At 40.2% G+C, this 23495-nt stretch overlaps 1 protein-coding gene across 9 annotated transcripts in view; it reads right to left on the minus strand.

Annotated features, from left to right (window-relative positions):
• Positions 1-6297, minus strand: part of kmt2cb (lysine (K)-specific methyltransferase 2Cb) — a 105886-nt gene extending 99589 nt beyond the window's left edge. For 8 of the 9 annotated variants that reach the window (XM_077520587.1, XM_077520569.1, XM_077520579.1 and 5 more), the window contains exon 1: positions 5414-6296. The gene's annotated coding sequence lies outside the window, so the exon portion shown is untranslated. Of the gene's footprint in view, positions 1-5413 lie in introns of all 9 variants that reach the window. The other variant, XM_077520533.1, reaches the window with a different exon arrangement.
• Positions 6298-23495: the final 17198 nt, after the last annotated feature.

The following is a 23495-nucleotide window of genomic DNA, read 5'->3' on the forward strand; positions in this document are numbered from 1 at the left end:
GAAAGTTGCGACAATGGAAACGCTTTCGAAACGGAATCTGTACACTCTGGTATGATTTGGTCGCAAAATAGGTCTCCAGGGAGAATATCTTCTGCTGATTTGTCCAAGACATTTTCAGGGCAACTATAGCTGCAAATGATCATCCATAGGTTCACCTTTCACGTCCTGCAACAGAAAAGACATTCGTTAAAAAATTTATTTTTTATCCAATAAAATATGGGTACGCATCTTTTTGGGTCACCCTGTATTACCGTTCTTGTGCTTCGTAACGTTTACAACAGCAGACACTCCCGGGCCACATCACTAACACCTCCCCACTCCAGTGAGCTCCAATACCCAACGTTTTCCTTTATGAAGATAAGGCTCATGTTTAATTGAAACGGTCATACACATTTGAGCATTTGTTTTGTTTGTGAGATACGCAAAAACTACTCTACTGATTTCAGTTAAAACTTTGTGAAGGGATGGACTTCTGGCCAAGGAAGAACCCCTTAAATTCTGGTGCACATCTTCAGAGGTACATAATTTACCAACAAAGCCATAATTTGTTCATTTTCAGTCTGTGACTCTTATTGGCTAAATTCAGGGACAAACTGTAGATAGGTAGTTGCGAAAGTGCATTCATCGATGTTTATACTAATTAGGATTATTTGGTCTTGGCTGAGATTTGTGGTCCAATCACGAGACAGCGTTTTCTCATTCCAGACACTTTTGGCACAAATACTACTCGAGACGTCAAATCGTTTACGGCATCTGACGACATCGGACTCCCTCGTCTCTTATTCGCTGGTGTCTGACTGGTCTCAGGATGCCTACAGGCTCTTCAGGCAGATGGTGGTCCAATAACACAAGAAATAAGTCATTAGAAGGACACTATTATACGACGGAGTATCCAGGTTGTGCCGGAAAAAAAAAAAAAAAAAAAAGGAAAATAATATAATTACTAGAATAAACTTATTTTTCTTGGCACGAGGCACTTTCAAATCACACTGCACACAAACCAAGTGAGGTGGCCACTGACAATAGCAAACAAAACACCTCACACATGCCTACCTGACAAGTGACCCTCACACGTGACACGACAACTGAAAATTTGCGATCCCTGGTAATTTTTAATCAGGAACAGCTTTTTGAGGCGCCACATATTGTGTGTTATTTGTAACGAAAGTAGTTGCACAACCCCGCACACTGCGCAACATTTCATTCGTGCCACTCTGTGTGTGGTGGGCCTTGGATTAATTTTAAAACAAATAAATACTTTGACACAATAACACCAGCTGTATCAAGAATTTAATGTGATTGCAAAAATGTTTGGCAGATGAAATCAATGATTTTGTTGCGTTTTTCTTTAAATCATAAAAATTACGATTACCAACACCTGGTATTGGTGCCGACACCCGCCTTATTTTAAGGAAGCGGTACTCGCAGCGGTGGCTGATACCGGTTCACAGCCCTCATGTGGCCAAGTTACAATCAGGGACTAGAAATTAGAAAAAAAGAAAATTATCTATTAATTTCAATTTTTCAATTGCAATTTTAAGGGAAAATGCAATATTGGGATGCACTGTACAGGTCTTTCTTTAAAATTACATGTCATTGTTAGGGCCCCAGCAGTGGTGGTGGCGGTGCCGCTGCAAAGCCCTATTGTTTTTGTAGGAATTCTTATTATTTTTCTTCTCCGCAAACAATGGTATTTTTGAGACACTAAACATGAACAAAAACTCCCCAAACTTTACACACACACGCACGTACAAACACCGGGCTTGGCGAAAAATCTGATATTTTAAAGTCGCCATACATGATAACAGAAATATGGGTCTGTGCTGTACACTAAAATGAACAGGAAGTGAGGTATGAGTACTTGAATGCCCAATTTTGGCCCATTTTTGCACATTTACAGTGTTCATACTTTTGCCCACTTCTCCTACATGGTTAACCCGATTGACTTCAAACTTGGACTGTACCATCTCAACACCTGGGACAACACCAGGGTAAAAAAAATAAAATAAAATCTAAAGTCATATAAAACAGCCAATCGTGTATCGGTACAAAAAAAAAAAAGAAAAAAAAAAAAAAGAAAAAAGTCTTCGGGTGCCATATGCTAAACCCAACAGAAACTCCTCCAGGGGCAGGGAATCACATTTTGAGTTCCAAAATTCCTCTTTAACGATGCATTCCCAGTTGTACGTTTCACTTAGAGCTACTAAAATTTGTAGGCATATGTAACAGCCCTCAAGTTACAAAAAAAAAAAAAAAAAAAAAAAAAAAGTCTCTTGAAGCCATATGCTCAACCTAACGATTTTGATTTACTTTGGGATTTGTAGCCATTTTTGAGGCCTTTTAGAGGAGTCAAATTTTAATGAACTCCTAATACAAAATGTATCCGATCGTCTTCATCCTTAACGTGTTTCATCTTAAGATGTTTAAGATGAAAAGTTAGAGCTTTTTATTTTGTTGCACGCAGTTGCCGTAGTGATGCATTGTTTGCAAAGAAAAATACTGCTTTTTTGAAAGTCTAAACATTTGCGAAAACTTAAAAAACTTTGCACACATTTCAGACCTGTGACAAACATGAATATTTTAGAGACTTGTGCAATTTGCAATAAATGGCTCAATCGCGTCCTCTAGACATTTTTATAAACATTTCCGATTATAAGATTCAGCTAGATTTGTGAATATCGAAGTGACATGCCTATCAGCCTAAAACCTACAAAAAAAGTATTATGTAGCCATATGCTAAACCTAACAGGAAGTCCACCATTTTGATTTTATTTGGGAATTGAGCATCATTTTTGGCCTTTTAATGAAACTTTGCACACACAAGGCTTGGCAAAAACATTTTCCCAGGTCCTTGTCCTATTTGACAGTACCCCAACGTGCCAGGCCCAGTACCCCGACGTGTAAGTACCCCAACGTGGCCCAGGTTGCGAGGGCCCTTTATAACTTCTTGTAAAATCGCCTGTTTCCCAACTGTTTACTATTGGGAAGGAGGACTTCAGTCCATGTGTTTAATTATATATTTTTTTTCATGAAAAATGAAAAACTCAAGTGAAACATCTGTGGATTTGTTTGCATTATTTTTGTAATCTGATTTATTATTTACTGACTTGTGTTTACGCCACACATTTGGTAGAATTTTTGTGATGCCATAGTGAACGGTGCTTAAAAGACTGCAAGTCAAAGTGTTTAGTTAGTTGACAACTCTAATTGAGGTCCATAAACTGTTTTTCATATTAACAGATCATTCTTTTGCCTTTATTTTACGATAAGTTTAAATTATTAGACCAAACATTTATGTATTATAAATCTGACATTGTCCATTTGTAGTAGAGATTGATTTATTGACTGTTTGTTAAAAAAACAATAATAATAATTTAAAAAAAATACATGGGAAGAGGACCACAAAATTCAAATTCAAATCATCTAGTTTCAATGTGAACGTATGTCTTGTATTTACATTTGCCTCGAATGCTTTGAAGGCAGAACCGACACAATCCGAGTGGGGTAAATCTGATTTCGCACTTTCATCGAATGCAGCATTTTTTTAACCTGGAAATAGCCAGACTGATATACGCTTCACTCAAGTGAGTTCTCCGCAATATCCATCCGGTACCCGCCACAGTAATTTGGTCATGAAAGGGGGGACATTCTGTACAATAATTCGAGCTGATTGGACGATGCATCATTCTACACATTTGTTTTAACTAATCACGGCTATGGGTGAAAATTTTGTCTTCGTTCTTGCCGAAGGGGGGGGTGGAGCACGAACATCTTACCAGCTAGAAATGCACGAAGCACCCCTCGCTATTCAACATGGAAACGATGAGTAAGTCTGCGAGAACACAATTAATTGCTGCGTCCATTCGTCCATGTTAGGTTTGTTTGTTAGCTCCAGCATCGGCGCTGGCTTCCTGGTTTCGTCACAGTTGCATATCCCGCCCCCAAAAACAATGTCGCTCTGTGATTGGTCCGAACCACTGGTGATCGGCGGAAATCAACGGGAGCGGTCCAAGATGTATTCTCCGGGGTTTGTGAACTCACAAATACCGCGAGAATTCATCTTGCAAGAGCAAGGTTAGTATTTTTTCTCCTCGGTGGGGCAATGATCTCCGCTCATTGAAAATCAATGGACTTTAAATCGTAATTTCATTTGTGATGAAATTTTGATTTGAAAATGTGAAAAAAAATGTTGTTTGACTGTTATAACAACATGCCGGGTTTGTATGCTAGTCACAAGATAAAGCAATGCAATACACCGTGGAAATGAATTTTTGCATTGTGGAAATAGCAGAAATGGCCAGCTGTTCAGAATTGCCAATACTTTCTATGGGTTATACATTCGATATGTTTGGTTAATACCTGTTTGGATAGACTTAAAAGTGTCCACTACTGCGTGTGTTTGTGAAAAATAATGGGTTCACCACATCATTTAAAGCCACAAACGCATTCACATGATATTTCCTTGCAACATGATGTCCTTCGAGACATTGCACTTTTAGGGGGTTATTTTCAGTGCACCCCTGATGCTTCAATTTACAACAGCTACACTTTACAGAATAAAAAGCTTGAGAGTTGAGACACTTCTCTAGCACTTAGTTGGATACGGACACTTTTGGCAAAAGTGTACAGTGGCCCAGCTCATCTGATGGAGATGACACCCAACATGGGAGCATCTGAGGTGAGCCCACAGGGTAGTCACGACTACCACCACAAGCTCCAGTGTACACATGCAAACGTGAGCTTTTGTTAACTCCAGCTTGGACACAAAGCACTTGCACGCACACACACAAGCCTGTTGTGTCTAACTCCAACGACAGAAAGAAAATAAATGAGTTAATGTCACTTAAAGTACTAATTCCACTTGGTTCTGTGAGGAGTTTGAACGTATTGGACTGAGAAAACAGGTTAGTGTGCAATTGCGTGCTGCGAGATAAAGTGAACGGCCATCAATGACTTCATTTTATGCAGCATTCTCACCGAAAGCTACATAAGTCAGATGATGATGATGAAGATGATAACCAGGCAACCTATGAGCCAACTTCCCAGGCGGCGATGAGCATCTGTGTCCAACACACACACAAAGGCTACGTCTACTGAATGAAGCGCAACTGTGTTGGTGAACTACAATGCCACACAAGTGGAGAGGATGCTTACATAATGGCGTGGCTTGAGCTCGCATTGCACACGAATCAAATGAGCACCGTTATTCTGCGAATGTTACGATGGTGTTACAACAACTTCCATTTTTAATATAGCGTACGTGATATATTCGTTCGACAGAATGTTTCGTTTTATAGTCCCGAGTCACGGAGGCGACAACCCCCCACCACCATCCCACCGACATCAAATGGATGTTGTTGGTTCGAGCTATTGCAAACAATAATCATTTAAAATTGACAATAATTTCCCTTACCTTCCAGACCCTAAGAATAGTGAATTATCCTCTTCATGTCCAGAATTGCTTGGAGGATGAAACGTCAATGTTTGATCAACCAGCTAGCTAGCTTGCGAGCTAATTAAGCTAGCTAGCCTCTCTCTGATGAAGCGCAGCTCTCAAAAACGCATCGCGCGTATCGTTATATTCCAGCGCCACAAGGTTATTCCCAACTTTGCCCATTTGATGGAAGGAGCGCTGCTTTCAATCCGTCAGAAAAGCGCTTCCCTTGCACGCGCATTTGGGAGGAGTAGAGGGGGGGGGATCACTTTCCTTTCTCCAATGACAGCTGTCGTCGCACGAGTTGGGGATATGTAGCTACTTGGTGTTAGCCACCCAAGTCTGCTGCCAGAAATGTCTCACATTCACCTTCGGAAAAGCCCCCCAAAAATCCGAGTCAACGCTCCATGACGGCGTCCGGATCCGCAGCGAGGCGCCAGGCGACGGCTCGGAGGGAGGTCGCCGACGGCTCGGTTGGCAACTGGTTCTATTTTCTTCAGCTGCGACAAGCTGCGGGACTCAGCGGCCAGTTACGAGACGCTCGCAGCCACCCTGCCACGCAGTAACAGGCGCCTGGCCGCACATGAACGAATAAACATGAGCTCGATGGGACCTCCGCGTTGACTCCCGCGAGGAATAAACTGCGAAACGGTGGTGAAATACCGCAAAATTAAGTTGATGCTTGCGCCTCGGTCCAGGCTGTAACTGTGGCCATGGCTAATGATAAGTGGCACCGAAGCACGGCCCCTTCTTGGCTGCTCAAAAAGTAGATCCACCTAACACCGTGCGTAAAATGATTTCCGCCTCGAAGCTAACGTCGAGGAATACATATGGCACGGACGTAGCAATTTCGAAACAACGTCGATAGGACACGGAAACAAAAACACCCCTAAAAACCGGATGCCAATTTCTTCAAAATACTCTCTGACCCGGCGGAAAGATATCGGCATTTAGTAAATAAAATAATGGCGGGCAGGCCGGAAAATATGGCGCCTGGGTTGACGCCGGGCTGGAAGGGAGCCTGTTGAGAACAGTGCGTAATGCAAATTATTGCAACGACCGGTTTCAATTTCTTTCAAACGGCCTCAATAACACAAACTGTTCTTAATGACTCTCTCAGGTACATTGTAATGGACCAGGACGGGTGGAGTTTAACACGAGAAGTGGAGGTTCCGGGCTCATTCGGGTAGCTCTGTAAGGTTCACGATACATATACACACGCACAAACCTGTCGGATAATAACTGTGAGCTGCGCTAGCTAATATGTCTCTTCCTCTTTTCTCATTCAAAGAAACCCACCGTAGCTGCCACATTTGCCAATTATGCTCCGGGTTTTGCACAAGTGACCAACAAACAAGCACACGAGCTGTAACGCAGGGGTTAAATTTCTGAAAGGCCCTCGGGGTTCGACTTCTAGTGAATATACATAAAATGCAAAACGCATAGGGTGTTGTGTATTAATGTACACAATGTCCCCTCGTCATTCCAAACCGTTCGAGCCGTTTTTTGAGTCTAAATAGTAAATACGCTACATTGAGTGATAGTGTGGGGGGCTTTATTTCTTTAAATGGAAGGAGAAACATTGGCACCTCTTCCTTGGACCGCGAGCGCCCCCTTTTGGACACCATGGAATGAACAAACAGCGACGCTATAATTTATTTGAAATAATCTTTAAACTCTTAAAATCAGAGAGCAATATAGTTATCGTTTTGCCTAGTTTGTGGTGAAGAGTAACATCAAACCTGATTTGATATCATGACACTTCTTTTGACGTTAATGCTGTAGAAAGCATATGTTATTTTACGGTGTTTATTGTTTTATGGCTCATGGCACATATACTGCAGTGTAGACAAGCAACCATACTCGCATTCAGATCTACACCTTATTTAGTTTTCATGAACCTACTCGCATGTTTTAGGAAATGTAATTTAATTAATGAGCAATAAATACAGGACTGTCTCAGAAAATTTGAATATTGTGATAAAGTTCTTTATTTTCTGTAATGCAATTAAAAAACAAAAATGTCATACATTCTGGATTCATTACAAATCAACTGAAATATTGCAAGCCTTTTATTATTTTAATATTGCTGATTATGGCTTGCTGCTTAAGAAAACTCAAATATCCTATCTCAAAATATTAGAATATTTCCTCAGACCAAGTAAAAAAAAAAAAAAAAGCCATAATCAGCAATATTGAAACAATATTGCAATATTGGCTTGCAATATTTCAGTTGATTTGTAATGAATCCAGAATGTATGACATTTTTGCTTATTTAATTGCTTTACAGAAAATAAAGGACTTTATCACAATATTCTAATTTTCTGAGACAGTCCTGTAATTCCAAGTCCCCCGGCCCGGCCCAAGGTTCTTGTGACAGCAGAAACGGGTGCTGTATTCACCACGAGGTGGCGTTGTCTGACCAGTTTTGTTTTGCTCTCTTCTATCCGCGTGCAAAATATCTGATGACGTAATCATGTCGCGCAGCAAATCTGTGGAGTCAGGCTGCTTCTCGTCAGGTTACCACCAGTGCACAGTGGTACTGATTTATAACGAACACCGCACATAATTATAGTGTATTTGCAGTAACAATCCCCAGTCTCCTTCCCTATAACAGGTGTCTGTCATAGTACCAACTCAAGACTGGCCTGTGAGAGGCTGCCAGAAAATAGAGAAAAAGAAAAAGTTGTAACTGTTACACTGGCTGTCCTTCACTAATATGCTTCGTGTTGTATAATTGCACTTTCATTTGAATGATGGAAAAATAGTGGCAAGCATTCGCAGGCTGGATGGATCTGGTCCTCGTGTCTTGTGTTCCTGTTCCTAAAAATTAAAGCAAATTTTTATTCACTCATACACACCTTAGTTTTTTTTCACACTTACTGTTCTATACCGGGGCGGCACGGTGAAAGACTGGTGAGCACATCCGCCTTCCAGTACTGAGGACTCGGGTTCGAGTCCAGGCTCCGGCCTTCCTGGGTGGAGTTTGCATGTTCTCCCTGTGCCCGCGTGGGTCTTCTCCGGGTACTCCGGTCTCCTCCCACATTCCACAGACATGCATGGAAGGTTAATTGGGCGCTCCGAATTGTCCCGAGATGTGCTTGTGCGTGTGGAGGGGTGTACGTGTCTGTGTGCCCTGCGATTGGCTGGCAACCAGTTCACGGTGTACCCCGCCTACTGCCCAAAGCCAGCTGAGATAGGCTCCAGCACCCCCGCAACCCTTGTGAGGAATAAGTGGTCAAGAAAATGGATGGATGGATGTTTTATACAGAACGTCTATTTTTCCTGAAAGTTAACCAACATGCACATCAGTGGTGGTTTTGTAGTCAAAGTGTCGCACCTAAAAGATAGTTTCTAGAATTACCCCAATTGGAATACAGTCTGTGACGCTGGTTGACTCACAAGGGTCGCGAGGAGGTGCTGGAGCCTATCCCAGCCGGCTTCGGGCAGTAGGCGGTGCACCGTGAACTGGTTGCCAGCCAATCACAGGGCACACAGAGACGAACAACCATCCACACTCACAAGCACATCTCGGGACAATTCGGAGCGCCCAATTAACCTGCCATGCATGTCTTTGGAATGTGGGAGGAGACCGGAGTACCCGGAGAAAACCCACGCAGGCATGGGAAAACATGCAAACTCCACCCAGGAAGGCCGGAGCCTGGACTCGAACCAGAGCCCTCAGTACTGGGAGGCGGACTTGCTAACTAGTAACCACTCATTCACCGTGCCGCCCCCAGTTCAGGTTGTAGTCTACTCTAATTTGTTTCGGCAGGGCATATAGGAACCATTTAAGTATATAACAGGCAGAGGGCAGCATAGGTCTATTTTATACAACCCTTTGAATTACAGTCAAACTGGCTGTTAGATTAATGAAAAGCATCTCTTTCCTGCATCAGCCTTTTTAATAGGTTTGGCCATTAAGATATTGGGGTTAAATTCATAAACTTGGCACCTTTTTATTGTTTTATTTTTTTATATACAGTTTATATCAACACAAGAAAAGAAGATGAACTTAAATAAGTCTGGTTATTTGGTGAAAATGCCAGCACACAGTAAGGTGAAAAATCATTGCATCAAATCAAATAATTACATAATTTCTCTTTGACCAAGAAGCTTATGTAACTAATTGCTGACAGCTGAGTTCAAATACGACTCTGCCACTTCAGCAAAAGGAGAATATAATTAATTTTGCGTTGATTAGATAAAGGCTCAAGGAGCTGTGTTCATAAAGCTGCATTTAATTGATGCCCTTTGGCTATTAACATTGAGAATCATTTTTCCAAGTCATTGTGTGACTTAGATAAAACGGGCTCATTTGCAATCTACACATTGCGCCACATCAGCAAGTGCTAGTAAATGTACGAAACAGCTGATCTGATGTTCTTTCAAAGTAGTTGCCTTCAGTTTGGTAGACAGGAAAAGCAAAACACACGTAAAGACGCTTTATGAGCTTGAATTTTATGATTTGTTGACATCTAGCCAGGAATATTATAATTAACGAAAACTAACAAAATAAGACTAAAATTGGAAAATATTTTCAGTAATGAACTAAAAATAAGAGTACTTTAAAAAATGGTAACTAAATGACATTAAATCATACATTTATAACTATATAGCGAATATGTCCTTCGTTTTTGCCTTTGTCAATTAATATCATGCATAAGCTTTTGGGATGTAAATATATTTATTCCCCCGTACATAAGAAGAAAGGTTGAATAGTCGTTTGAAAATTGTAATGTACATTATTGCACAATATTTAGTGACTTTTTTAAATTGTGCATTAAAAGAATACTATAGCCTACTATATATAAAAATAGAACTAAAACTAATAACAACTATTTTTGAAAAACGATATAAAAAGTATGATGAAAAATCCAAAATAATCATAACCCTACGTCTATCATGATGACAAGCATCATGATGGTTTTAACTTTAGGTTTTTGTGCAGCTATTGAAGTCATATTTGTCAGAAATCCTTGATTGAACGACTACATTTGGGGTGTTTTACTCTAGAGGCGCCACTGTAAAATGAAGTTTAGGCTGGAAAAGCAATTTTTCAATTTTAGCTTTTACTTGTCAAAATCCCTGTTTAGTTTGCAGCAGTGAAACGGCTCAGACTGTAGGATAACACGACAGACAGCTGCCAGGTGGATCATATTCATAACGAAATATGAAACCAGACTCCGGCAGCGGCTCTTTGTCTGCTTGACAATGAGCATTATATGAATCCAGCGCATGACAATTCCCTGGACTAAAGCTAATTATTTTCCTTACTTCATTACAATGCGCTCTGCTATTAAGCTCTGTGTGAGTGTTAAAGATCCGAGAGAAGCAGCAAACCTCAAAAGCCTGCAGGATAGAGAGACACTCTCTTAATCTTTAATTTTGAAGAGATAAAATGTTTTAAATATTTCAGGTACATTTGCAATGTAAATTCCCTGCTGACAACTCGGAGTGTTGAGCTCAGTATGGAATGACTTTGGCTTACCTTTGAAACGCTGGAAGTTTAAGTAAAAGGTGAATTTACTTCATAGTCATAAAAAATGTGGAAACAAGTGAGTTGTGTGGGAAGGAAAGAACGAAACCGTTTCTGATATGAGGCAATGTTGGTCATGACAACCTTTGAAGCATGGCGGATAAAAGAAGAGGTAGAAGATGTAAGGTCCTAGTAGGCTTTAAAAATGTTACCATTGTGCTAAAAGGAAGAGAAAGAACATCACTATTGTACTCTATTGATGGCTGGAATCACAATGAACACCATCACCGTGGTCTAGATGTGCTTTTATTTGTCACACTCCTCATCACTATGTGGACCTCAGTATTCGGAATTGTGAAACACGCCTTTATCAAAATGTTCCTACAAAGTTGGAGACATTGGAAAGAAAAATGTTTGAGAAGGAACAGAGAGAGAAAGGGGGAGAAGGAGAGAGAAACAGTTACATAATCATAAGAAGGTGGGCCAAGGTGGCCCATTCCTGCAGCCTGCAGGCACGGCTGGGATGACACCACCCATGGCCCGGGGTGGTCTGCCAGCCCCACTGAAGTACCCCAAGGAATGCCTCATAGCCTCCCCCGACCCAGAAGCACAACTCCGAAGCCCACCATGAGTCAGCCACCAACTCTAGGTGGGGACAACAACAGCCCACATCCACCATGTCAATGAACTTTGCCAGCTGGGAAAGAAAAGAGACGGGGCGACAAAGAGAGGGCCCGAGGTGGGAACCCAAGGGGAGGCCAGCTGACTGAAAAGGGCATATTATGCGTTTTCATAACTGAAAACATGTCTATGTCTATAATTAATAACATGTCTGTGACATTTAGTCAAAAAGATAATCAGTTATTTACCTTATTTCTTGTCCCACTGAAATCAGACCATTTCAAGTAAGTTGCAACTTACGAACTAAGCAACTGTCTACCTTGCGCCATATGCTGCTGGGCCAATGGCTGTCATGACGGGGTCATGCAAAGTTTATGTTTGTGTCATGCAAGGGTTATGTTTGGGTCATGACAAGTGGTCAAGTGTCTGTTTTGAACTGATGTAACAGTTAGTTTCAACTAGTAATACACCATGTGATGTCAGAAGCTATGTGATGTCAGGAATCTTTAATCTCTTTATCTAGTAAACAGCCAATCAGATAATTCCATGTCAGTCCTGTTACCCAGATGTCTAGCCCCAACCAATCATATCGATTCACTGTCTATATAAGCTGTCTGTGAAGTGTGTGTTTTTGTCGGATTATTACCTCTGTTCCTCTGTGCATCTCCACGGCCCAAGTTAGCTTAGCGTCTCGTGATTCTTGATACATTCTTGTTGTTTCTCGTGTAGTCAAGTTTGTTCTACGCCTTGCGATGTTATGCGAATAAAGAGTTAAAATCTTATTTGTGTCTGCCTTTTTGGGATCCAACTTCAGAATGTAACAATGGCGAGGCGGACTTTTGATACCATGATGATTGGGGACGGAACCCTGGGCTGGCACAACAGATTTTACAGTACGAGGGGTAGCAGAGCCCAGAGTGTGGGGAAAAAGCAAGTGCCTGTGAAGCCTATTTAAGTGCTTGTGTAGGCAGCACTTGTATCGTATATCTTCGTTTTTCTGCATTTTGTTCAAGGGAATGTGGACTTTGCCTAAATGGTATCGAACATGAAATTGTCAGCTTGTGATGTGGTCATACTATCTCCTGAGAGCAATGTGTGCCCATGGGGGATTCGCCATAGGGGACATCTTGTTCTTCTAACTTTCACTGAAGCTTTTACATACTCTTTAAAGGCTTTTGGAGTGTTCTTCCAAACTTGATGAACAATTCCAATAGCCATGGCTGGAACTGCTAATTAGAATCTATTTATACACATGTGGGAAGATATCCAAAGAAGAGCTACAGGGATGGAGGCGCAGCGTGCCTGGTCAGGGGGAAAAAAACCCCAACAAAAACAGTCTGCATAGTGTGATAGTTAAAAGAAAAAAAAACTGTTTCCCCACAGATGGGATTGTGCCACCGAGTTGAGGGAATAGAATGGAATGGTAGTTTATGGCATCAATGGTTGCAACAAGAACACAAGCCCCTGAGCATCTTTCATTTCATCATAATTTCACTAAAGCAAGGTGGTTTAATGGTAAGCAATGAGCATGTCTGCCTCACACTTCTGAGGTTCTGGGTTTGAATTGCAGCTTCTTGTGTATGTTTTGTTTTTTTTGTTTTTTTCGGGTACAGCTTTCTCCCATATTTTAAAAGTATGCAGGATAGGTTCATTGAAGATTGTAAATTAGTTCTAGGAGGGAATGCGAGTGTGAGTAAGAATGGTTGTATATGCATATGTGCCTTCAGATTGGTTATGCCGTCTTTCTACCAAAGTCAGCTGGGATAGGCTCCAGCTCACCTGTGACCTGAATCAGGATGGGATCAATGGATCGGTGATTAACTAGTTCATTTCTTATGTCAAATAAGCACACTATTTTTTGTTGTTATGGCCGTCAAATATGGTAAAAAAAAAAAAAATTCAAATTGAAACATTTTTCATTGTTTTTTTTTTAAGTTCACCTTTTTTTTTTTTTTTTTTTTTTTGGAACTGTCAAGTCTGCTGAAATATTTTCAAAAGTATACTAATATAATCGTACGCCTGAATTTGCAAAGATATTATTTTTGAGGCTGCATTTTAAACTTTAAAAGACATAGAGACGAGAACCTGACTTGATAAATATTCAGTTAATATGACATTAACTAAATTAAAACACATTAAACGTGTTAGGGCGCTAACAACCAGCTATTCATCCCCAAAAAACGTTAACATCTTTCTTTTCGAAAAGAATTGGAACCAGTAGGCGGATGCCAGCAGTTTTGTGCCTCCCCGTTGGATTCTTCCAGCTCTGCTGAGACATTCTTACTTACACTGGCACTTTTGGAGGAGTTTTTACTGCTGCCGCCACCTGTTTTACAGAGTCTCTTCAAAGCTGCTTTTGAATTTGTTAGTTTGGGGTCTCTTCTAACAATCCAGAAGGTAGGGACAACTTCCTTTAATGTGGTTTGTTGATGAAGCCATAGCCAGCTGTGAGGTCTCTGGCGTGTGGACCTATTTTTCCACATTCACACAAATGTGTGTGCGTATGTGTACTGTTGATACCGTCACACAGCTAAGCTAGCTGTTTTCTCACACTTTCTACACAGTGGGCCCTATTTTCGTAGCCAAGCGCACGTGCACTCGGCGCATCTTTGTTTTCATGTTTGTCGTGTTTGGGAATTTAGCAGAACCGAGTTGCACCTCGCTGGGCATTCCGACCTCTTTTATACACGCCCTCGGCACACCTGACAATTGGGTGACAGAATGTATGCAGGTCTATGTTGTGGCGCAGGTGGTGTAATGTGAGTTTGGTAGATTTTATTGGCGCACAAACAGACTGATTCTGCATGCGGTGGATGTCAACGTATTTCATTCATAAATATGATAACAGAATGCATCAGTCCCTCAGAATTATTGTAGAAATCAATTTATTGAACATGTTGTTGTTATTATTATTATTATTATTATTATTATTATTATTATTATTATTATTATTATTATTATTATTAAAACTCCTCTGTGCACACTGCACAGGGCACACTAAAATCATCTGTAAGTGGTGACCTTCTCCCAGTTCCTTTTATATGTACTTTGCTTGAACCGATGTCATGGATCGGACTCCAGAGTCCTTTCGTTATGTAGACTGCACGTCTCTTGTGCACTGAATTTAAAGGGAATGATGGCTGTGTTCCCTCCCGCAACGGCGCACTACCAAAAAAGAAAGAAAACTCTTCCCATGCGCACAGTTAAACTGTGTCTGGTGCTAGATTTGCGCTGTATGGGCCCCAGTATGTTATCTTTGTTAAATCTGTCTAAATGTGTTGAAAAGTAATTTCTTAGTCTCTGTTAGCTATTTGTGAAATGGTGTGCTAGTGCACTGAATATGTGCACATGCTGTGCATCTCTTGGGGGCTAAGCCCCCTCTGTACATAAAACTTTGTCACACCCCTGTGTCCAACTAGAAAGTATAATGTTCTCTTTAGAGTATTAAAAATGCAGAATACAACATATTTCATGTCTGTTTTGTTGTTATTTTTTTCATCAGGACATCAATTAAAATGTTACCATGGGATCTGGCCTGTTTGTCATGCTGCAGAATATCATCATATTTATGAGCTTCAATGCTCCTGCTGCTGTTGTCCTTCTGAATAATATTAAAATCATAAATTTGCCAAATTGGCCCTTAAGGATACTGAAGACGTCTTGCCCTGGATCAGATTAGCACAGCAGTCCTGTCTGTTTCGCAAGAAGCCTATTAAAGATATTTCTCATTTTTCACACTGAAATCAAGAGAGGAATACAGAATAGAGCATCTGAGCCATGTTCTATTTAGGTCAGACATTTTTCACCGAGTCGAAGGTTTTTTTTTTTTAGGTAGGCAGGCAAAAGAGTGTTAAATCCTGTATCTCAGGGCACCACAAAGCAGCCCTTTGCCGGATGACTCGGTTATCTGAGTACATTTAACGCCATGTGGAAAGTCTCCAGCCTGCTGCAGCTGTGGAGCAGATGAATTCACGGGGCTCAACTTCGTTTTCCCACAAACCATGTGGACGGGTTGTGGGCTGTAAGACACCGGAACAGATGCTCTGCCCTCCAGCCATATCTGCAAAGAAAACGAACGTGACAAAAAATTCACAAGGATGAACCTGTCACTGTAGAAGTTTCTTTCAATTAATGTACATGATAATTAATTCATTGAATATTAGGAATTTTGTTGTTGGATTCATGTGGTGTCCTAGTGGTACAACGATATGACTCTGATTCTCCTCCACCAGACCAGATGTCTGTGTGACTTCCCTTATATATATCCATCCATCCATTTTCTTGACCGCTTATTCCTCACAAGGGTCGCGGGGGCTGCTGGCGCCTATCTCAGCTGGCTCTGGGCAGTAGGCGGGGGGACACCCTGGACTGGTTGCCAACCAATCGCAGGGCACACAGAGACGAACAACCATCCACACTCACACGCACACCTAGGGACAATTCGGAGCTCCCAATTAACCTGCCATGCATGTCTTTGGAATGTGGGAGGAGACCGGAGTACCCGGAGAAGACCCATGCAGGCACAGGGAGAACATGCAAACTCCACCCAGGAAGGTCCGAGCCTGGACTCGAACCGGAGACCTCAGAACTGGGAAGCGGACGTGCTAACCACTCGACTACCGTGCCGCCCCCCTTATATATAATATATAAAAAAATATATTACTTCTTAGGGGTGTGAAAAAAAATAAAAAATCGATTCTCAGAAGAATCACAATTGTCATTCAGTATGATTCAGAATCGAGTTTAAATGTCCCCAAATCGATTTTATTTAAAGGGATACTTCACTTATTTAGCCCATTATAGCAATAAAAAGTCAATATTTTGTCTATAATTAATTTTATGCTTTCATTATTTTTCACTTACAAATAGTACCTTTAAAAGCACGCTTTGCAACTTGCTGTCGACTGAAAATGACATCACAAGGGCTCAGATAACCAATCACAGCTCACCTGTTTTCTAGGTTTCGTCATGTGACATTCACAAGCTGAGCTGTGATTGGTTACCTGAGCCCTTGTGATGTCATTTTCAGTTGGACAGCAAGTTGCAAAATGTGTTTTTAAAGGTACTAATTGTACATGAAAAATAATGAAAATATTAAATTTATTATAGGCAAAATATTAATGTTTGACTGCCAAAAATGGCTAAATAAGTCAAGTATTAGTATTAGTAGTAAATTATTTTATACTGTCTTGCCCTTGTTTGTGTGTGTCTTTATTGGGGAGCGTTGTTCATGTTGTACCTGATTTGGCCACTTAGGGGCTCCATGCGTTCCCTTACACTGTTAAGTTGGAGCCACATTAGAGAGTAGAAGGAAAAAGTCACAATCAAATTATGCCAAAAAAAAAAGTTTTGTTTTTTTTGCAGCGTAGGAAGAGCACAATGTTAGGATACTTCTCTGTAAATATTCCTGACGTGTTTTGTATGAATAGCTGTTCTTTTGAGTGATAATCGTGCCATGAGTAGCATGCTAATTAGCATTAGCGAGTCACACTGGAGTAGATCATGACAATTATTTGCTCATCATTAAAATGAAGCTGAAATCATTGTCAATCAAATCATTTTGAATAAGTCATTCAGAATCAAAAATCGATTCTGAATAGAATCGAAGACCCAAAAATCGGAATTGAATCGAATCGTGAGACAGTCAGAGATTCCCTCCTATTACTTCTTATAGTGGTGTATTTCAGGTGACTTTTCAATCGTCACTATTGAACAGGTGTTAACATTCACAGCCATTTCCGAGTAGATTGGGGAAGAAAAAGTACTCTTGTAAAACCACACATCACTGTATAATTGCTGCGGATAACCTTTTAGAGTATAGTTGTCGAACTCCGGTTCTCGATCCATGTTTTAGATGTACATTTAGAGCCTGGTTGTCGGCGTGTACCCCACTTTAGCAAAAAAGGAACATTTTGGCTTATGGATAACAAGACTTGCGATTTGTCAAATTGAATTTTCATTTAAAGAGGAAGTCAACCCAAAAATGTTCGCACCCCTCTAGCCGAAACACGTGACTGTGATTAATATTGTGTTTGTGGAATATAAACGAAGCAGTAAAATCCAGCCATTTTTATCCATCTGTGATGGCTGCCATTTTGTCACTTTCTGTCGAATGAAAATGACATCACAGTTGCTCAGGGCTCAGGTAATGACCAATCACGACTCACCTGTACTCTGAAGCAGAGCTGTGATTGGTCATTATCACAGCCTTGTGCAACTGTGATGTTATTTTCAGTCGACAGCAATTGGCAAAATGGCCGCCCCCTGAGATGGATCCAAACGGTTGGATTTTGCTGCATCAATCCTGTTGCACAAACACAATATTTATCAGACTGCTTTTTAGATAAGTGGGGGGCATAGAACATATTGCAAAGAACAGACTTCCCCTTTAAAGATCATGGTTATTAAGTTTTTCTCTTGATAATACTGAAAATGCCAATGGGAAATACTTCGACCTGGATATAGATTTGTATTTTATCACCTACTCCAGTTGGCAAATAAAATGATGCGTTTTTCTCTGAGTGCACCACTTTCTTGGGGTTCTGATTTATTTTATTTTTTTTTGTCTCGTTTCTGCTTCTCCATGACGTTCCCCTCGCAGCCGTCACAATCTTTTCCGAATACAAAACAGTAAAAAGGAGCAACTCCACGCTTCATCTCGTCAAGTTTCTACATTTGTTTGGACAAGAAATGATTATGAAAAATATGGAAATGTTTGCCTTCTCGCTTTCTTCTTTACGCCAGCACAACATCAGAAATACTAAACAAATCGACAAATAGCAGTGGGATCAAAAAGGACAGATCAAAAATTGCTCCAATGCATAATTCATCATCTGTAAGCATACTTTTATTGTATCATATCAGGGTATTTTTGAAGCGTGTGCAACATCAGTACTCAGTTGTTTACAAAGCATATTTTGACATTCATTGCGCACATCCTACTGTATGCCATCTACAATGACACTAGTTTCTTTTCTATTAAGTGTATGGAGTACTTTGTTGTGTCTAAGTGGCCAGTAAATGGCACTGCGTTGTAAAAATATATCAGACGAGTCAATAGGCATTCAGCAATGTTAAAGTACCTACGCAATCAAGCGTTTCATATTGCAGTGAGACAAATGCAACTCTTAAGGGTCATAACAACTTATTCACCATTGTAGGCCTGTTTTATGTGTATATCAGGGAAGGGAACATTTATTTAGGAATCTGTGTTCATTACAGGTTCAATGGATGATTCCACTTATAGTGAAAGCACAGCGTGTATATGAAAACAAGTGCTCTGGGTTTCCTGCACACTCGCTTTAAAAGGGTGCCATTTTGTTGGATTGACATTCAAATAAGCATTCCTGTGGAGCACCAAATGTGATTTTAATACGAGTGCTGTCGTGGATGTATGGCATTGTGTTTCATCGCCCCATGTGCGCCTCATTTCAAAATAACACTAATTTGTTTTCATTGTGGAATGGAAATATTATGTTAATTCAATTAGGGAAAAACATGCAGATTCAACAAAATTTGTAAGCACCATAATATTACATTTCCTAATGGAGCTGAATGGAACTATTTAGAACTGCGGACTGCTAATTTGGCTCCTTTTGTGCAATTCAGTCAGTCAGTTCTCTCTCTCTCTCTCTCTCTCTCAACCCCAAAAAGAGTTAAGTGGCGTACACATGACACTTTACCGATTTTTAACATGTGAGCCCACACCTAAAGAAGAAAACATTACTGTATGTCTTGTCACGTCTTGTCTTATATGGGGTGTACGCCACATGACTATCTTAAAGGGACAGTTCGGATTTTTTGACATGAATCTCCATTTCATCCTCACCTCCAGTGTGTGCGATCATCACTGAATTACTCCTGACAGCGTTCTGTACCACGAGTTCTGGTCCGGTGTTGGACGAGAGGAAAATAGTCCAGCAAGTTGGCTGGGGTCACCTAAATAAAGTGTTTTTCTTCTAAAAACAATTTGTGTTCAAAAGAGTGATACATTTGCATCACTAAACTCTAAAAAAAAAAAAAAAAAAAAAAAAAAAAAAAAGAAAAATAAAAAAAAGTATAAATACGTCTTTGGGACACTTAAAACATTAAAAGAAATGTATTTACACGTTATTGGGAGCAAATTAATTAACCTTTAAAAAACATTGGAAACCCCTAATTTAAATTACCCAAATTAATTAAATACATTCGAAAGCACTGTTGAATTGTTTTAACCTTGCAACTTAAACAGCTTTTAACTCCAGTCATATGTATCACCAACCACTTTATTAAAAATCCAATTTCTAACCATACAAGTATGTGGTAACCAGTTGCAAACTCTTCATCTTATCATTTTATTGTGAGGAATGATGTTGCCAGATCTCACAAATATTGAACAGGTTTACTACCGCACTGGATAATCGCTATGGATAAAATTTTGATATATTCGATGATAATAATAGTTGATAATTTACTTAGTCTGATCCAAAGTGAGGAAAACAGTCAAATTCCACCCGAAACAGTGTGCGTGTGTCCGCCACACTTAGCCAAATTTGAAAGGGATTACTACTTTGTCACTTGTCTTGTCTGGCTCCAGTTTTTATCCTATTTTAGCAGAGTGTACACCAATTAGTCGGACATTAGAAGAACTCTTTATGTTCTGAAGTTTCCACCACTCTTCCTGTTGACAGACAGATGTGAAGTTCCAAATGAATTATCTCCAAAAGGAACCAAGCCTCCTGTTGAAATGGGCCACTTTGTTGAGCTGTGAAAGGCAGCTGTCCTGAATCTCTCCGCTGGGTAAGGTAGTGTGAAGTGCATCTGTCAATAATTAAGCTTGTGCTCATTTAAAACTGCGTTGCAGGTGTTGCATCTTCAGAAGTGTCATTTTCTTTCATTCATATAAGGCACAAACCTAATTCAGCATGTTTACTTCTTTCAGAGACAACTATTCGGTTAACATTATTAATTTAATTTATTAATTTGTCTCATTAATGCTGATGTTGGATACCTGAAAACTAGGGATTTGCGAGTACCGATACCGATACATACGAGAAGGTCAGCTTGTTGCCTGTATATTGGGTTTTACTCTGGTGGATAAGAGGGTACTATAAATAACCCTACTAACATAGTTACAAATAAATTGGTTTGTGTATGCTGTAGCATTTTTCTCAATATGCAAAAATAAATTATTTGTACAATTTTTAGGACTAAACACAATTTCTATTCATAACATTATGTGGCCCTTGCGTCCTTCTGATTTTCTGTATGTTGCCCTCAAATGAAAAATTTTGGACACCCCTGACGTAGAGTGAGATTAAAACCCCCTCACGCCCATCCCCACAGGTATTGTGCAATGCAAAAATGTGCAAAATTATCACTGTGGAAATTCCTAGTCAAAGAAATGCGTAAAGGCGAGTTATGCACACCTTAAAATGGAAGCAACATTTCAGGAAACACCACTAATCTTCAGCAATAAGGCAATTAAGCTACAAAATGAGCAAGCAGGGTGTCGACTGTCGAGAGTAAACAACATTTAGCTGGAGGCATATGCAATACCGCAGGCTATTGAGGTGGAGGAAGTGTCTCCCTTGAACCAGCTGTCATTTAGTATTTTAGTACTACACTAACTGGACACTTCCTTTAGTACATGCTAATATTGTCATAAGTTGCAACTATGCAAAATTCTGCCCTTAGAAAAATCCGTTGTGTGTCGTTAGGAGGTAATGAGTTAACATAATTTTGATTATTTTGGTTGTACATGGCAGTGTAAAACTGCACTGTGTGATATACTGAGGGGTAATTTTCCAAAGTACCGTATTTTCCGCCCTATAAGGCGCACCGAAAAAGCCTTCAATTTTTTCAAAAGCTGACCATGGGCCTTATAATCCAGTGCGCCTTATATATGGATCAATATTGAGCCGCAACAGGTCTCGCTGTCAAGACGCCATCGGCGACCCTGCACGATCGGTAACGCGCATGCGCAGAAGATCCCGCCATCTTGGATTGCTAGCTAATACTAATACTTTACCTCAGAGAAAATAATAAAACAGCTGTTTATTCATTTTGAGAGTGAATGGAGTTGTCAGAAAGCTGGTTTGTAATCTATCAATAAAGTTTGACTGACCTATCTGACTGTTTTGTTGACATTCCCTTTAGCGCAGCACCATCTAATGGATGCGTAATCCCAGCCTCTACTTTAGCGACTTTATATGGAAAAAGTTTAAAATATGTCATTCATTGAAGGTGCACCTTATAATGCGGTGCGCCTTATAGTGCGGAAAATACGGTAATGGAAATTACAATCACAATAAGGAGAGAGCCAATCAAGCTGAGTTTTAAAGAGACATTATATGCATTTTACTAGCCATATTTCATGTCTTGCTGAATTTTTTTTCGAGGCCGACCCTGTCTCATGCAAGAGAGCCTGCCCCGTAAATGTTGGGCTAATGGTGAGTCCAGTATTTTTATGCAAGCCATTAAAAAGTCAATTTATAATAGTATGTCTGCTGTAAAATATGTGATTCTGGACCTCAATTAAGATGTTGGCATGGAATTGACCTTGTTTGTAAAACTTAATGCTATGCCATCATATTTAGCAGCTAAGCTTGGGTTCAGTTCCCACTCTGTGAAGGTGTGAATGTGAATGGCTGTCTGTCAATCACTACCTGTATATACGTCCTGTGATTGATTGGTGGCCAATCCAAGGTGTAGTCTGTGTTTTGCCTGATATTCGCTGGGATGAGCTCGAGCTCCACATGACTCTGAAAAGGATAAACGGCGTCGGAAATGGATTTGTGCATGCAACAAATTAGCCTTCGAGGATGTTAAACATTGTGTTGCCCTTCACCAGATTAGCACAGCAGTCCTGCTTGTTTCATTAAGATTTTACACTCGTAAATGCTCCAAACATTGTGCAGATTAATTAAAATGCCTTTTTCCAAAAACAAAACAAAAAAATAGGTGTTAGTTGTGATTTGTGACATTCCCTCCCAACAAAGTTTACTCCACAGACTTTCAAATAAGTTTATCTGACACAGTTCATCCATGCTAGACAAGATCGTTTTCCCAACTTAAGGAATCATTATAAATCATGTGCCATAAATCATTGCTGTCTCCAAGCCAGTGACTCCAGCAGCAGCGACTGTGGCTGAGAGTGGTTTAGGAAAGTACTGTACATCGAAAATACACAGCGTCTCCCTCCATTTAGCATGATGAATAGTTCTACTGTCTTTGTCAAAATAACAAAGCACATGGAGACAAAAGACTCTGATGATGAATAGTCGATTTTTTTTTTTTTTTAAGCTATTACGTGTGTGAGTGCTTGTGCGTACGTGTGTGTGTTTGTGAAGGGTATTTTCGTCATGATGAGAAACTTTCCATGTCATTTCCCTCATGATCCAGTCATGAGAATCTCGTAATGTGCTTGCAAGTTGATGCATGAAGGTGTTGGTCCCTCTTGTGTGCATCTGGGTGCCGGTTTAGCGCTTAGGGTTAAATGAGCAGACAGTTATGGTTGCTATGGCAAAAAAATACTTTCAAAGACACTTTACGCTGGCAGATGGAGCAATTAAACCGTGTCCTCACATTAAGGCAAATTTTTTATTTTTTTTATTTAACCTTTATTTAACCAGGATAGTCCCGTTGAGATTAAGAACCTCTTTTTCAAGGGAGTCCTGGCCAAGAGGCAGCAAAACAGTTTTCATTACAGTTACAAATAAAAGTTTCACTTACAATCACATAAAAATTATATAAAACAGTTACAAATCAATGAGGCCGTCTCAAGTGCTCTTAATCTGGATCTAAAATCGTTCAATGAAACAAGTTCCGTTAGTTTCCAGTCCTTTTGCAACATGTTCCATGCAGAAGGGGCAGAGAAAACAAAAGCCTTTTTCCCCAGCTCAGTGCGGGCAAATGGAACAGAGAGCAACAAAAGATCATTGGAACGCAAAGCATAAGAATCAACACTTTTCAATGTGATTA

The sequence above is a fragment of the Festucalex cinctus genome, chromosome 1, assembly GCF_051991245.1.
Source record: "Festucalex cinctus isolate MCC-2025b chromosome 1, RoL_Fcin_1.0, whole genome shotgun sequence".
NCBI lineage: Eukaryota > Metazoa > Chordata > Actinopteri > Syngnathiformes > Syngnathidae > Festucalex > Festucalex cinctus.